We start from the raw sequence: 10,203 nt of genomic DNA on the forward strand, positions 1-10,203 counted from the left end.
TAAACGATGTTAAAGAGCTAATTAATAATATAGAGTTAATTCAACCTTATTTATTTTTGGATGAATAAAAATTTTATACCAGATTTGACCTATCATAGGTCAGTGCATTTATTCACTTAAAAATGTTTTATTTTTCTAATTTATTTCTCGACTCGATTTTTTATATAGATTAATAAAAAAATTACCTGTTTGCCAATAAAAATAAATAAATTAAATATTTAAATTCTTCATAAAACTGTATTTATTAAGTTAAATTTTCAACTTTTATAAATACAAATGATAAATAAGTATAATAAAAAGTTTATAAAAAATAATAAAAAAATAATAAATTAGTGAAATATAAATTAACTCACTTTCAAGTTTTACATCTGATTAACCAATAAATTAAATAAATTTAATTTAATTTAAGAAACTATTATTTTTTTCTAACTCGAATTGACTTAAACTTGTGGTAAGCTTACCAGTTAGAACTCTCAACATCTATAATTTTTACTGACAATGCATTAAAATTAAATATTTTTCAAATATTAAAAGTGTATACTTTAAAAAGTTGATAATACATTTTTTTTAATATCTTATTTTAGAAAGACTTAGAGTCTACTTCACGTGTGATGACTGTAAGAGAAATAAATGAAAACGGTAGTTGAATCATCAAAACGTGCTATACTTTAAAATCGTCTAACTTTACACCCTTGCAAGGGGCATGTTAGAAACATCATTTTACTTGACTTGTGAAAATATTTAATTATAATTAGTAGTGATTTAAATTTTATTTTTGATCGGAAATTGGATTTTTTTTATCATTGTTACGATATTTTTTAATGATTATGTTACTTTCAATCTATTTCTTTAATGTAACGTGTCAAATTAATAGAATAATTTTAATAGATAATATGTTGCATGTTTATAGTATAAAAATATAGTATCCATAGAAAATATACAAAAATCAACTATTACAGTTATTTATAATATACCGGAAGAAATACCAAAGGCACAACATAATGCATTCTTACTTAGACTACACATGCAACAGTTAACAAAAGGATGCTCACGGAGTAATGAAATTAAAATAACAGTTCACAAGAAAGAAAGAATCAATAATGAGCAACAAAGAATTCAGGAAGCCTAACTAAACAACAACTCTCCCACCAACATCACGATCTCACACTAAGGATTTGATGATTATCGCAAGAAGAAAATCAAACAAAACATAGACACAGGAAGAAATGGTAAACTAAAGATAAAAATAATATCACATAACGAATTTATAAACACTCATCCCGACAAATATTCCTATAATAAAATATTACAAAATACTTATAATATAAAACATGATTAAATATGTGTTTGGTCTCTTAACTCTCCAAGTTAGAATTAGTCTATGTTCAAAACTTTGATCTAATTTAGTCTCTCAACTCTATAGATGCGTAGATCTAGTTATTTTAACCAATGCCTCACATGATAGCATTGTAGTTGTTTATACTATTCGACATATTTCTGCTTTAAAGTTAGTTGAAAAACGTATTTGAAATATCAAATAAACTTCATAAAATTTGGTTAAAATGACTAAATTCACACATTTCTAAAGTTGAGAACTAAATTGGATCAAAATTTTAATGAATGACTAATTCCAAATTTCAACAAAGATTAAAAGACTAAAAATATATTTAACCTACAAAATACAACAAGCATAAATAAAAAATAATAATTGACCGTATAAAAATGTCATCAATAAAAAGTAGTAAAACATCTTTTATTATAGTCGTATTATATTGTATAATATAACATAGGAAAATGAAGTAGAAACTAAGAAGTAATATCATCATGGTGTCAGTTCATATTTATACTACAATTTGTTTTCATGTTAATAACAACAAATAATTGTCTTCTACGCGTATTTCAAACTAAGAAAGATTAAACAACGAATAATAAAGATATAAGACAACGTTTTATCCAAAGACTAACTTGGATCAAATGAATTTAAATTTGGCTTGCTTCATCAAATGAATTTGTGAAGACGTGGAAGTTTTCAATTTCTTATTGAATTATTATATATAATCATAGTTTTTTCTTACCAAACACTATCCTCATTTAATTACTTGTATATGTGTCTGGCTGATATCAAAGACTATCAATTTGCTAAATATGTATTTAATTTCACTAATTAAACACAAATAATGTGGTGTTTTTATGTTATTGATTTAAAATAAAAGAAATTTATTTCTATCAAAAAGTCGACTCTAGGTTGAATTGATCATTATGTTCTAAGATCAGATCAATTTCTTATGATTATTTAATTTTATGTTTAGTTTATTATAAAATAAAGCTAATTATTATGTTAAATATCATCTAGTATCTGTATCAGTTAATAAAAGTAGTTTGATCCATCATTTAAATAATTAATTTTTATGGATGAAAATGCATTATGAATATAAAATTTTCATTGATTTTACTTGATATTAATTCCAAACTAAAGTATTTGGTCATATTCTAGTCATTCTTGTAGGCATGGGTTGAGTGTCGTGATGGATTAGTGTAGGTTGTTCCTTGGTGAACAACACTTCTTTCAATTATAGGGTTCATCTCATATAATATTAAAATATCGTAAATGAAAATGTTAACAATATCCTATTTAATACTTGTCATTTTGAATACACTATTTATTATTGTTAAGATGGGAGATTTCAACAAATTTCCTTCACATAGATGTATATACATATTACACATGATATTTGGTTACTAGACATTAATGGTTGATCCTACAATAACAAGATAACAATTAAAATAATAAATTTAACAAACAATAAATTTAGCTAAAATAAACTTAAGTATATGACATATGATATCATATTAAAGAGTAAATTTTAAGTTTAATCCAAATATACAAAATTAACTTGTAAAATATCTTTGTACCCATTTATATATTATGAATTTATTTTATCTTTAATCGATATCATATTTTCAAAAATTATTATTATGCTTATTTAAATGGTTTTTGTCCGTAAATGTAATTTTTTATTTAGTAAACCTTACTCATAAAATTTATAGTTTTTAATAAGAATGTATTGATAAAAAGCATATATAGTTGAGAGTGTTTTACTAACTGTCTTTGTATTTATTAAGCTAATAGAACTACATATTATTTTCAAAAATAAAAAATGTATTTTTTTATTATTAAATATATGATTAAATATGTTTTTTATCTTTCAACCTTTAGTACAAATTGAAATTAGTCTCTCTTGAAAATATTGAACCAATCTAGTCTCTCATCTTTAGAGATATGTGGATTTAGTCATTTAAACCAAATTTTTTTCAGTTTATTTGACGTTTCAGACGCGTTTCTCAACTAATATTGAAGCGAAAATGTGTCGAACGATGTAAACAAATTAAAATATTATAATAGAATGTGTTTTCAAGAAGGACTAATTCAAATTTCTGAAGGACCAAAAACATATTTAACCCATATATATATATATGTCATATTCTACTAAGAAACTCCCAAGTTGACTCCCTTAAGGTATTAATGTTTTTACATATAATATAGCGATGAATGTTATGAATGACAATGATGATCAATAATCATTGGAGATTGTCGACAAATAAATGATTGACCAAAATGAAAATATGCAAATAAGCATAATTAGATTTGTTTGCTGAACAAAAGGTTTTTGGACCTAAGGTTCTCGCACATGAAGGTATGAAACCCGTTGGGTACATATGAATTTTTGTGCAAAAATTAAATTAAGAATGATGAAATTGTTATATACAAAGCACAATTGGTTGCTCAAGGTTTTTCACAAAACCTGATATTGATTTGTGAAAAGACATATTCTCTTGTATTAGATGCAACAACATTGCAATATTTGATTATCTTAGTTGCATAACAAAATTTGCATTTACATTTAATGGATGATGTTACAACCTATTTGTACGGTTCTCTTGAGAACCATATTTATATGAAAATTCCTAAAGGATTTTATTTGTCCAACAAGGAAAATTCTAAAGAAGGTTATTCAATAAAATTGAACAAACCCTTTTATTAATTAAATTAATCAGGACGTGTGTGGCATAACCGTCTTATTGAGTACTTATTTAAAGAAAGATATAGAAATGATCCTATTTGTTCTTGTATTTATATGAAAAGATCACAAAATGAATTTGCCATAATTATTGTTTATGTAAATGACATAAACATCGTTGGAACTCCTACTGAGCTCGCAAAGACAATTGATTGCTTAAAGAAAAAATTTGAGATAAAGGATCTTGAAAGCAAAATTTTGGTTTGAGATTACAAATTGAGTATTTAAACAAAAATGTTTTTTATACATCAAGAAGCTTATATAATTAAGGTGCGTAAAATGTTATAAATGGACAAGTCACATCCATTATGCACTCTAATAGTTGTGAGGTCGTTAGATGTTGATAAATGCTCTTCTTAGACCGTAAGAAAATGACGAAAATCTTCTTGGTCCATAAGCACCATATCTTAATTAGTGTCATAGAAACACTAATGTATCTTGCTAATTATACTCGATCTAATATTGCATTTATTATAAATTTGTTAAGCAAGATATAGTTCTTCAACTACAATAAGAAAATGGTTTGGAGTAAAACATATACTTTGTTACCTTAAGGGTACTATGAATATGAGCTTATTTCATCCAAATGATTCAGATTCAGACCAATGGGTTATGTATGTGCATATTATTTTACATATTCTCACAATGTCACAATGGTTGATCACAAACCATATGTTTGTTCACATATGGTAGCACAATGGTTTCATGATGGTATATGAAACAAACCATAGTAGCAACATCGTCTAATCATACAGAATTACGAGGAAAATTGTGAATATGTTTGGTTAAGGTCTATAATTCAACATGTGCAAGAAACTTGTGACTATCCTCGACAAAGATGAAATCAACAATCATATATGAAGACAACAATGTATTGTTAAATTGAAAGGATGATATAGATATCCAAAAATTCATTCATGTGAAAATATAGCAGGTCTATTTATAAAGTTTTTGCCAAGAAGAACTTTTGAGCAAATGATTCACAAGTTCGGACTCTGTCACCTTAATGATGTAAGTTTACATGAGGGGAGAAATATAATATGTGATGAACAATATAGTATAAAGAATATAGAATGTTGTACCCTTTTTCCTTCACTAGATTTTTTTATCTCAATGGGTTTTTTCTAGTGAGGTTTTAACGAGACACATTCTCTTATCAATGGACACTCAAGGGAGAGTGTTGTGAATTAATGATTGTCCACTGATTTGATACATTTACTCATATGATTCATTATTCTTTATGTAAATATTTGTATTAACTAGTAGATTTGTGATTTGTCTCCTTTATAAATTTCATGTTGTATCTATAAATAAGACTCTTCTTATCAATAATAATACAGAGGAAACACAGAAAAGTTACTCTATATTCTCTCATTATTTATTCTTCCTTCTATCATCTTTTATTCTCTCCTTTATTATTAGTTTTATTTTATAATAATGATATAATTTTTTCATTACTTGGTTGACATTTTTTTTATTCACATGTTAGAAAAATATAAATTTTTTAGATTAATAAAAATAATATTAAAGAACAAAATTATTTACCATTTTATATTAATTATAATAATATTTTATTATTCATAAAATCTTAATACTTGAGACAATGAAATAAGATAACAAAATAAAATAATGTTGATGATATTCAATTAACACAAATAATCAACCGTCATGATCTGAAATAAAAACATACAAATTTTAGGTATTTAATGTTAAAAAAAACACTCGATTAAACATATTCAACACCAAAATAAACTTGAAACTTAATTAGGTCTATAACAATTTATAATTTATAATTAAAAAATTCATATATTGTATGATTATTAAACTTTAAAATAAAATAAAAATCTATGGTAAAATTGATGTAATTGATCAATGTTATTGATATATATATATATATATAATCAAATTAGTAGCGATTTTTACATTTGAAAGTTAAATTGATGTAAGATTGAATTAACTTATAACATGAATATTTGAAAGTAATTTTAGATGAACTTTTGTATGTAACTTCTGGTTGAGAAGTCGATTTTGACTAAAAAAAACAATTTGAACTAGAAATAATTTTTGACAACTTTTTGTATGAGATGAAAAAAAAAATTATACAAAAATTGAATGAAAACAAAATTGATTTAGAATCAATTTTGCAACACGTGCAGTGTAATATTCAACACGAACTACCTTAATGGATTAGGGAACACGTAGGTATTCAACACGTTTGGAATAAATGATGTCTGAAATTGACCACACAAATGCTACGTAATACTCATAGATAAGTACAATGCAAAATGAAGTATATTCCACCATAGAAATTTGAAGAAAAAGCTCAGAACAATGAACTCATCATGCTGAGAGGGTGTAGCTTATGCAATGTGAGGAACGATTTTCTAATTTTCTTCAACGAATATTCAAAATCAGTCAAACTTGTATTTTTTTGAATCTCCGTGGAAAAAACAAAGGCACAAAGCCTACTGAGAACTATCTCTCAGAAAGAGGGTCGAAAGGGTGAGGAAATGGAGATTTCAAATACAAGGATTTAAAAAGAATTTGAATTTTTTATTAGATTATTTTAAGATAAACTCTAAGGTGATTATGATACTATGTTAGAAGTGAGTTTAAAGTCTAATTCAATTTTATAAAATTGACTTATAAAATAAGGATCGCACTTACTTGTATATTATAAATTAACTTTTATTTTTAATCTACATAATATTTCTGGTCGACATGTAACTTCTAACATTTGAATTATTTCTTTACACTATTTTAAGAATGCATGGACACTAAATTTTTTATATTTTAGAATATATTGTAAAGCATTAGTTATATCACCCAAAACTAAGAGCACAATCACTGCATTCTGCTGATACAGGGTGCAGACATTAGGATTATTAATTTCTACTGGGTCATAGTTATGACAACGTGTCTGATAAAAAGTATCTCATTCAGCACATTGTTAATTTGTTAGTTTACTGATTTTTTTTTTCCTTTTAATCAGCACATTATCTAGCTTTTACCAGTCAAGATTATTAGTAGAGTTGTTGATGTGGATTATTCTTAATTTTAAAAATTTTTGAACCTGATTAAGGTTGGATATAACCCATGTTAACCGATCAAATTATATGAATAAATATGAATTTCAAAGATGATACCAGTAATAAACTTTAAAATTTATAAAATTGAAAAATATAAATCCTGACACGTAAAATTAAAATTAAACGGAAGAAAAACATAAAATAAATGTCATAAACAATAATAGTTGATAAACCATAACAATTGTCATAAGAATTGGAAATTTTTTTAAGGTCAAATGATTTAAAGAATAACTCCACTAGAAAAGTCTCCGCTTAGTTATTCGGATGGTCACCATTTTGATGAAAACGTGTCAATTTGATTTATATTTTTCAAAGCGAGAACCAAATTGACACGTTACTGTTAAAATGAGGATTATCCAAAAAATTAAGTTAAAAGTTTTAGGTTAAAATACCTTTTTGATCCCAATTTTCGTCAAGTTTTTTCAAATAAGTTCAAATTTTGGTTTTGTGTTCAAATAGGTCCCAATTTTCGTCAATTTTGTTCAATTGGGTCCTTTTTTACTAACATCGTTTAAATCATTAACGGCCATGAACAGTGACTGCCATGCGTCACTTCGTGGTTTTTTTAAATTTTTTTTATTTTTATTTTGAATTTTTTGAATTTTTTTAAATTTTTAAATTTTTTTTAAATGTACACGTGTCAACCTAGGAACATGCCACATGTCACTTCCTGGTTTTTTTGAATTTTTTATTTTATTTTTCTTTAAAAAATTAAAATTTTTTAAATTTTTTTTAAATGTCCACGTGTCAACTATGCCACATATCAAAGTCAATGTTCTAAATTCAATTTGGTCCCTATATTTGTTATTTTTGTTCAATTAGGTCCCAATTTTTGTTAACATTAACCAATTTGGTCCCTCTCCAAATTAAAACCAAATTTAATTTTTATATTAAAATTCACATTTTTTATTAAATATTTTTATATCATATATTAAAATTCACATCATTATAACTTTGATATAAAAATTAAATTTGGTCACATCTTCCATGGGGACCAAATTGGTTAATGTTAACAAAAATTGGGACCTAATGGAACAAAAATAAAAAATATAGGGACCAAATTAAATATAAAATTTTGACTTTGACACGTGACATACTACTGGGTTGACACGTGGACATTTAAAAAAATTCAAAAAAAATAAAATAAAAAATTCAAAAAAGCCACGAATTGACATGTGGCACACTCATGGGTTGACACGTGTACATTTAAAAAAAATTAAAAAATTTAAAAAAAATTAAAAACAAAATTAAAAATAAAATTTAAAAATTAAAAAAAAAAAACATGAAATGACACGTGGCAATCACTGTTCATAGCCGTTAATGATTTAAACGGTGTTAGCAAAAAAGGACCCAATTGAACAAAATTAATGAAAATTAGGACCTATTTAAACACAAAACCAAAATTAAAATTTATTTGAAAAAACTTTTGGGACCAAAAAAGTATTTTAACCTAATAAAATTTGATTAAAAAGACAAAATTCATGTATTTCGAGAGGTAAATAACTAAATTGTTTCAAAATTTTGAAATTGACTAATTCCAAAATTCATGTTAAGAAACTAAAAATATATTTAATCCTTTTAATTATCTAATTAAACATTAAGTTATCAATTAAAACTCTAAAAATAATTTATATGGTTAAATATATTTTTAATATTCATTTATATATATATATAACAAATTTAAAAAAATAATAATAATAAATTAGAAAAAGGGTGACAAACCAACACAACCTTACCCGTTAGCACATTCTATACGTACAAAGACATATTATTATGATCAATCTCTTTCTATTTGATTGACCAACTTGATTTGATCATTTTTAATAGACTAGACCAAATTGAGTCAACTTTTCCATCTTGTCGCCCTATCTAAAACATTTTTTTGTTCTATCAAATTATTTATGCCTTTTCAAAAAAAAAAAACTAATTTAATGAATTTTTTATTCAGAGTCTATTGATTGCTTGCGGCTTTTATTCTCGCAAAATAAGCAATACAAATGAGATTCTACTTTTTTCACTCATATATTTTTACATGCACCCGTAAACTATGAAATGTCCGTTTTACCCTTATAAATTTATAATAAAAAAGAAAGGTTAATCTTCATTTTCACCTACTTCGTTCCACAGCAGCTGCACACAAACCTTTTTTCATCTTTGTTCAGTCTTGGTTCACTCCCTTGCTTTACCAATGAAGAGTTTTAAGCTTTGGCACGCCCTGCTACAGCTTCTTCGTCGATTGAATAGAGGAATGGAGGATTCATGTCTACCTTCTTCTCCGATGTCCTCTATTAAGAAGAATAGATGATGAGAAACATGATAGTGTTTGTGGGTACTGGTAGTGAAGAGTTTTAACAACGGTGGTGGTGGAGAGGTTGAAGAAGGAAGAAGATGAAGATACTGTAAGGTGAAGATGGAAATGAAAGAAAAAATATATCAAGATGAAGGTAGAGTGGTAAGACGAAGATGGAGGATGATGGAAGAAGAAGAGGGTAAGAGTATAATTTCATGAAGTTTATAGGGATGCAGAAGATAAAAGAGAGGTGCAAAAAGAAACAGGGGCATCGTATAATTGCACCTTATTAGAGATTATCCACTCTTTTTGGCAAAGTTTTGTAAACCAATTTACCTCTTTTTCTTGTAATGAACCCTCTAGACCTTGCATTGAGCTTGAATTTCCACTATGGTTCATGATTGTTAAAAATGTTTGCCATCTCAATCATTCCCATGAGCTAATTTGAAAAACCTAAAACAAAAGAAAAGGTTAGATTAAACAAAAAAATTGTAATCTAAATTTTTGAACCTGTCGAATTTATTACATAAATGAACTCCAATCAAATAATTTTAAAACTTATGTATTAGTCTGTTTCATAAAGTTATAATTATTAAAAAGTAAAATATTTTATTAATATATATTAAAATATTATAATTAATTTGTTAATATAACTTAAATTTAAACCAATTATTCTATTTATTTATTTTAAAGCAAGTTAAAATAATTCATTATCGAGTAAAAATAATAATCTATTTAAATATGA

The sequence above is a fragment of the Vigna unguiculata genome, chromosome 6, assembly GCF_004118075.2.
Source record: "Vigna unguiculata cultivar IT97K-499-35 chromosome 6, ASM411807v1, whole genome shotgun sequence".
NCBI classification, from domain to species: Eukaryota; Viridiplantae; Streptophyta; class Magnoliopsida; order Fabales; family Fabaceae; genus Vigna; species Vigna unguiculata.